Genomic DNA, 8,220 nt, shown 5'->3' with positions numbered 1-8,220 from the left:
ACTCCACTGGCTGGAGTCATACCTAACACAAAGGAAGATGGTTGTGGTGGTTGAAGGTCAATCATCACAGCCCCAGGACATCGCTGCAGGAGTTCCTCAGGGCAGTATCCTAGGCCCAACCATCTTCAGCTGCTTCATCAATGACCTTCCCTCCATCATAAGTTCAGAAGTGTGGATGTTCGCTGATGACTGCAGTGTTCAGCGCCATTCACAACTCCTCAGATAATGTCTAATCACCTCCCCTTGACATTCAATGGCATTACTAGTGCCGAATCCCCACCATCAACATCCTGGGGGTCACCATTGACCAGAAACTTAACTGGACCAGCCACATAAATACTGTGGCAACAAGAGCAGGTCAGAGGCTAGGGATTCTGCGGCGAGTGTCTCACCTCCTGACTCCCCAAAGCCTTTCCACCATCTACAAGGCACAAGTCAGGTGTGTGATGGAATATTCTCCACTTGCCTGGATGAGTACAGCTCCAACAACACTCAAGAAGCTCGACACCATCCAGGACAAAGCAGCCCGCTTGATTGGCACCCCATCCACCACCTTAAACATTCAGTCCCTCCACCACTGGCGTACCGTGGCTGCAGTGTGTACCATCTACAAGATGCACTGCATCAACTCACCAAGGCTTCTTTGGCAGCACCTCCCAAACCTGCGACCTCTTCCACCTAGAAGGACAAGGGCAGCAGGCGCATGGGAACACCACCTCTTCCAAGTTCCCCTTCAAGTCACACACCATCCTGACTTAGAAGTATATCGCCGATCCTTCATCGTCTTTGGGTCAAAATCCAGGAACTCCCCACCTAACAGCACTGTGGGAGTACCTTCACCACATGGACTGCAGCGGTTCAAGAAGGCAGCTCACCACCACCTTCTGAAACGGCAATTAGGGATGGGCAATAAATGCTGGCCTTGCCAGTGACGCCCACATCCCATAAACGAATAAAAACAAACATTGGCATGCAATTAATTTTGCAGCAGATTATACTGGCACCAATCTTGCTGCCACATCAGATCTAAAAGAAATACACACAGCAACCAAAACTATAATACAGCGCAGTTGTGGTTCCTCATAACTATAGAAGCTACAAATCGTGTCAGTTGAGCCTTAACATTGTGGGATTCTGCTAAATCTTGGTATAGTGCATGAGTGTGTGTTAATTGAGTGTCATTCTTGGATTGTTGAAAGAGTAGTTGGTAAAAGAAAAGAATAAATTGGCAATTTCTCATATATGGTGCAAGTGATTCGCTGGAGCACAAAGGCCAAAACAGATCACAGCCGTAGTCTCTCTTAGGGCAGCTTCCATTGTGTTGGTGTCCTTCTCTTCAAGTTTCTCCCTGTGCACCTATGCCAACCTTATGCCTAGTTCCTGCTTTGTCTACCTGCTCAACCCCTAATGCTGTGCTCACTCTGGGCTGAGACTTTTGAAGCAAAGTCACTCTACTCAGGCAGCAAGTCACACGATGGTAAGCGGAGGTCATTACAGGATGTTGCATAGGTGAAGATCAGCTGCCTTACGTGTGTTGGAGTAGAACTATATCTTTGGCGCCTGAGCATTAGGCCTGGCCTGGGCACAGCGCAGAGAGGGAAATCCGTCAGGGAGGAGCGCACGTCTCTTACATTACTCACTGGAATTTTCCTTTCATTCATTTTAATGGAAGGAATATCGGGCAGGCTCCATTTCTGGAGTGTGATGCTTCCAGCCAGATTTCCTTTTCTTCGCTGTACCCAGGCAATGCTTAGAGCCAAGGGGGCAAAGACAAAAATCTACCTCATTGGATCTTCTCCTTCTGAATGAACCCAGAGAAGATCAAGTCAGGGGCAGCGAACGGGTCAAATAACAGACGTTGAAACATGTTAGAAATAACAGACAGAAAACCAGACAGGTAGAGACAAAATCAAAGTGAATAGATGGAGAAAAAATAGCCAATTAACTAACAGAAAGGATGTACATGGCTTCAGGAAGCTACCGGGAGACTTTTGTAAAATTAATTTTCAATAAAATATTCCCACAACGTTAATGAAACATTTACATGTCTATCTGAACAAACCACATAAACTATTACTCCTGTTCTATTAACAACTTCATTGTAAACATCTTCTACAGATATGCACCACTATCCAACAGCAACGTCTATGCTATATATATTTTAATATCCCTATCACTATAATAAATTATGCAATGTTTCTGCATAGGCTGGCTTGTATCGCATCAGGTGGCATCATCTGCTTTCATTTTTGAAAGACTCAAATGCAAAACAAATTCATACTGCAGCTGGCTGAAGACCGGGTCAGACTCACGTTCACTCTGTTGATCTGTGCTGGTCACCAAATTGCATTGGAGCAAGCTTCAAATCCTGCTCCAGACCATCCCGGTGAGTGGAGATCGGAGCTCTGTGCTCTGAATTCTGGATCGACATCGAGCAGGATACTTGCGCCTGATGGGTTGTGGGAGCCCATAAAACCCTTGCACCATTTAGGACTAACCACCTTATTGGTTGGTGTAAAGATGGTTATGGCCAAATGTTCTAAAGAAGTATTCACTTCTTGTTCATCCTGTCACATCCACTAGTGCCATAGTATTCAGACAATTGCATTCATGCAGCACATTTCACTCGCTTAGGACATCCCAAAGCAATTTCACAGCTACTGAAGTATTTTTGAAGTGTAGTCACTTTTGTAATGGAAGGAAACACGGCAGCCAATTTGTACACAGCAAGGTCCCACAAACAGCAATGAGCTGATGACCAGATAATCTGTTTTTTAGTTATTGTTTGAGGGATAAATATTGGCCAGGATATCGAGGAGAATTCCCCAGCTCTTCTTTGAAATGCTGCTATGGGATCTTTTACGCCCACCTGAAAGGGCAGACGGGGTCTTGGTTTAACATCTCATATGAAAGGCAGCACCTCTGATAGTGCAGCACTCCCTCAGTACTGTTCTGCAAGTGTCAGCCTAGATTTTGTGCTCAATTAAGGTGGGAAGACTCTGCTGGCAGCACTGATTGGGAAGTATGGCCTATGGGATTAGCATTTGTAAGTTCAATGCCACTGATTTACAAAAACAACCTAACAGGATAGCTGAGCCTCTCCTGCAGTCCATCCAAGTCTTTATTTGCAATGACTGTCAAAATGGAAACTGTGTTTGTACTTTAAAAAACTATCAGTTTGAGCTGTCATTCAAGTAATACATTGAGATGCTGCTGCAGGCAATGATATTAAATGGCCTATTGTGTGGTACCGCACAGTGCCAGTCTCAGGCACTCCATATATCTGTGGGGAAATGAGCTAACCTAGACTCATAAAGCACAGTCAGCTCATTATAATATAATGATAGTGCCCCCACTGCATAAAGCACAAGGAGTGGCGGGGTGCGGGGGAGGGGGTTGTTGCTGGAGTCTTGAATGTCAGCCATCATTTCAAGGGTTGCTGATTGCCCGTTCACCACCAGGAGAATATTCTGGTTTGGGAGTGGAAAGAAAGGGAGGACAGATGGCAGCAGAAGCAGAGAGGGAAGCCGGAGATTTTGTTTGTTTGTATTGGGTGTTCCACTCCTTCAATGGGTACCTTCAATGGATACCTTCAATAGGTGTCTTCAATAGGTGTCTTCAATGGGTGCCTTCAATGGATACCTTCAATGAGTGCCTTCAATAGGTGTCTTCAATGGGTGCCTTCAATAGGAGTCTTCAATGGGTGCCTTCAATGGGTACCTTCAATGGGAACCTTCAATAGGTGTCTTCAATGGGTGCCTTCAATGAGTGCCTTCAATGGGTACCTTCAATGGGAAGCTTCAATAGGTGTCTTCAATGGGTGCCTTCAATGGGTACCTTCAATGGGAACCTTCAATAGGTGTCTTCAATAGGTGTCTTCAATGGGTGCCTTCAATGGATACCTTCAATGGGAAGCTTCAATAGGTGTCTTCAATGGGTGCCTTCAATGAGTGCCTTCAATGGGTACCTTCAATGGGTACCTTCAATAGGTGTCTTCAATGGGTGCCATCAATGGGTACCTTCAATGGATGTCTTCAATGGGTGCCATCAATGGGTGCCTTCAATGGGTACCTTCAATAGGTGTCTTCAATGGGTGCCATCAATGGGTGCCTTCAATAGGTGTCTTCAATGGGTGCCTTCAATGGGTGCCTTGAATGGGTGTCTTCAATGGGTGCCTTCAATGGGTACCTTGAATGGGTGCCTTCAATAGGTGGCTTCAATGGGTGCCTTCAATGGGTACCTTCAATGGGTGCCTTCAATGGGTGTCTTCTATGGGTACCTGCAATGGCTGCCTTCAATTGGTACCTGCAATGGGTACCTTCAATGGGTGCCGTAAATTGGTACCTGCAATGGGTGCCTTCAATAGGTGTCTTCAATAGGTGCCTTCAATGGGTGCCTTCAATGGGTACCTTCAATGGGTGCCTTCAATGGGTGCATTCAATGGGTGCCTTCAACTGGTGCCTTCAATGGGTGCCTTCAATGGGTGTCTTCAATAGGTGCCTTCAATGGTTACCTTCAATGGGTGCCTTCAATGGGTGACTTCAATGGGTGCCTTCAATAGGTGTCTTCAATGGGTGCCTTCAATGGGTACCTTGAATGGGTGTGTTCAATGGGTGCCTTCAATGGGTGCCTTCAATGGGTGCCTTCAATGGGTGTCTTCAATGGGTGTCTTCAATGGGTGCCTCCAATGGGTGCTTTCAATGGGTGCCTTCAATGGGTACCTGCAATGGGTGTCTTCAATGGGTGCCTTCAATGGGTGTCTTCAATGGGTGCCTTCAATGGGTGCTCTCAATGGGTGCCTTCAATGGGTGCCTTAAATGGGTGCCTTCAATGGGTGCTTTCAATGGGTGCCTTCAATGGGTACCTGCAATGGGTGTCTTCAATGGGTGTCTTCAATGGGTGCTTTCAATGGGTGCCTTCAATGGGTACCTTCAATGGGTGTCTTCAATGGGTGCCTTCAATGGGTGCTCTCAATGGGTGCCTTCAATGGGTACCTGCAATGGGTTCTTCAATGGGTGCCTTCAATGGGTGTCTTCAATCGGTGCTTTCAATGGGTGCCTTCAATGGGTACCTTCAATGGCTGTCTTCAATGGGTGCCTTCAATGGGTGCTTTCAAAGGGTGCCTTCAATGGGTGCCTTAAATGGGTGCCTTCAATGGGTACCTTCAATTGGTACCTGCAATGGGGACCTGCAATGGGTGTCTTCAATGGGTGCTTTCAATGGGCGCCTTCAATGGGTACCTTCAATGGGTGCCTTCAATGGGTACCTTCAATGGGTGTCTTCAATGGGTGCCTTCAGTGGGTGTCTTCAATGGGTGCCTTCAGTGGGTGCTTTCAATGGGTGTCTTCAATGGGTGCCTGCAATGGGTGCCTTCAATTGGTGTCTTCAATGGGTGCTTTCAATGGGTACCTGCAATGGGTGCCTTCAATGGGTGTCTTCAATGGGTGTCTTCAGTGGGTGCCTTCAATGGGTACCTTCAATGGGTGCCTTAAATGGGTGCCTTCAATGGGTGTCTTCAATGGGTGCTTTCAATGGGTACCTGCAATGGGTGCCTTCAATGGGTGTCTTCAATGGGTGTCTTCAATGGGTGCCTTCAATGGGTGCTTTCAATGGGTGCCTTCAATGGGTGCCTTAGCTGGGTCCCTTCAATGGGTGTCTTCAATGGGTGTCTTCAATGGGTACCTTCATTGGGTACCTTTAATGGGTACCTTCAATGGGTGTCTTCAATGGATGCTTTCAATAGGTGCCTTCAATGGGTACCTTCAATGGGTGTCTTCAATGGGTGCCTTCAATGGGTGCTTTCAATGGGTGCCTTCAATGGGTGCCTTAAATGGGTGCCTTCAATGGTTGCTTTCAATGGGTGCCTTCAATGGGTACCTTCAATGGGTGCCTTAAATGGGTGCCTTCAATGGGTGTCTTCAATGGGTGCTTTCAATGGGTGCCTTCAATAAGTGTCTTCAATGGGTGCCTTCCAGCGACCCGTGTCCCAGGGATTGCTTCTTCACTGACCCGTGTCCCAGGCATTCTTTCTCCACTGACCCGTGCCCCGGGATTCCTTGTCCAGTGTCCCAGGGATTCCTTCTCCAGTGACCCGTATCCCAGGAATTCCTTCTCCAGTGACCTGTGTCCCAGGGATTCCTTCTCCCCTGACCCGTGTCCCAGGGATTCCTTGACCAGTGTCCCAGGGATTCCTTCTCCAGTGACCCGTGTCCCAGGAATTCCTTCTCCAGTGACCCGTGTCCCAGATTTTCCTTCTCCAGTGACCCGTTTTGCAGGAATTCCTTCTCCAGTGATCCGTGGCCCAGGGATTCCTTCTCCAGTGACCCATGTCCTGGGAATTCTTCTCCAGTGACCCATGTCACAGGATTTCCTTCCTCAGTGACCCTTGGCCCAGGAATTCCTTCTCCAGTGACCTGTGTCCCAGGGATTCCTTCTCCAGTGACCCGTGTCCCAGGGATTCCTTGTCCAGTGTCCCAGGACTGCCTTCTCCAGTGAATCATCGCCCAGGGATTCCTTCCACATTGACCCGTGTCATAGGGATTCCTTCTACAGTGACCCATGTCCCAGGGATTCCTTCTCCAGTGACCCATGTCCCAGGGATTGCTTCTTCAGTGACCCGAGTCCCAGGAATTCCTTCTCCAGTGACCCGTGTCCCAGGGATTCCTTCTCCAGTGACCCGTGTCCCAGGGATTCCTTCTCCAGTGACCCATGTCCCAGGGATTCCTTGTGCAGTGTCCCAGGAATTCCATCTCCAGTGACCCGTGTTGCAGGGATTCTTTCTCCAGTGACATGTGTCCCAGGGATTCCTTCTCTAGTGACCTGTGTCCCAGGGATTCCTTCTCCAGTGATGCGTGTCCCAGGGATTCCTTCTCTAGTGACCCGTGTCCAAGGGATTCCTTCTCCAGTGACCCGTGTCCAGGGATTCCTTCTCTACTGAACCGTGTCCCAGGGATTCCTTCTCCAGTGACCGGTGTCCCAGGTATTCCTTCTCCAGTGTTCCAGGAATTCCTTCCCCAGTGACCCATGTCCCAGGAATTCCTTCTCTAATGACCCATGTCCCAGGGATTCCTTCCGCAGTGACCCGTGTCCCAAAGGTTCCTTCTCTAATGACCCATGTCCCAGGGATTCCTTCTCTAGTGACCTGTGTCCCAGGGATTCCTTCTCCAGTGACCCATGTCCCAGGGATTCCTTCTCCATTGACCCGTGTCCCAGGGATTCATTCCCCAGTGATCCGTGTCCCAAGGATTCCTTCTCTAGTGACCCGTGTCCCAGGGATTCCTTCTCCAGTGACCCCTGTCCCAGGGATTCCTGCTGCAGTGACCTGTGTCCCAGGGATTCCTTCTCCAGTGACCCGTGTCCCGGGGATTTCTTCTCCATTGACCTGCATCCCAGGGATTCCTTCTCCTGTGACCCGGGTCCCAGGAATTCCTTCTCTAGTGACCCGTGTCCCAGGGATTCCTTCTCCATTGACTCGTGTCCCAGGGATTCCTTCTCCAGTGACCCGTGTCCCGGGGATTTCTTCTCCATTGACCTGCATCCCAGGGATTCCTTCTCCTGTGACCCGGGTCCCAGGAATTCCTTTTCCAGTGACCCGTGTCCCAGGGATTCCTTCTCTACTGACCCATGACATAGGGATTTCTTCTGCAATGATCCGTGTCCCAGGGATTCCTTCTCCAGTGACCTGTATCCCAGGGATTCCTTCTCTAGTGATCCGTGTCCCAGGGATTCCTTCTCTAGTGACCTGTGTCCCAGGGATTCCTTCTCCATTTTCCATGGGTTTCCTTCTCCAGTGACCCATGTCCCAGTGATTCCTTCTCCAGTGACCCGTGTCCCAGGGATTCCTTCTCCAGTGACCTGTGTCCCAGGGATTCCTTCTCCAGTGACCCGTGTCCCAGTGATTCCTTCTCCAGTGACCCGTGTCCCAGGGATTCCTTCTCCAGTGACCCGTGTCCCACGCATTCCTTCTCCATTGACCTGTGTCCCAGGGATTCTGTCTCCTGTGACCCGGGTCCCAGGGATTCCTTTTCCGGTAATCCGTGTCCCAGGGATTCCTTCTCGAGTGACCTGTGTCCCAGGGATTCCTTCTCTAGTGATCCATGTCATAGGGATTCCTTTTCCAGTGACCCGTGTCCCAGGATTTCATTCTCCAGTGACCCGTGTCATAGGGATTCCTTCTCCAGTGACCCGTGTCCCAGGGATTCCTTGTCCAGTGACCTGTGT

This window comes from Somniosus microcephalus, chromosome 3, assembly GCF_052327205.1.
Source record: "Somniosus microcephalus isolate GS21.2 chromosome 3, FLI_Smic_1.0, whole genome shotgun sequence".
Lineage (NCBI taxonomy): Eukaryota > Metazoa > Chordata > Chondrichthyes > Squaliformes > Somniosidae > Somniosus > Somniosus microcephalus.
Note: the sequence above shows the minus strand (reverse complement) of the source record.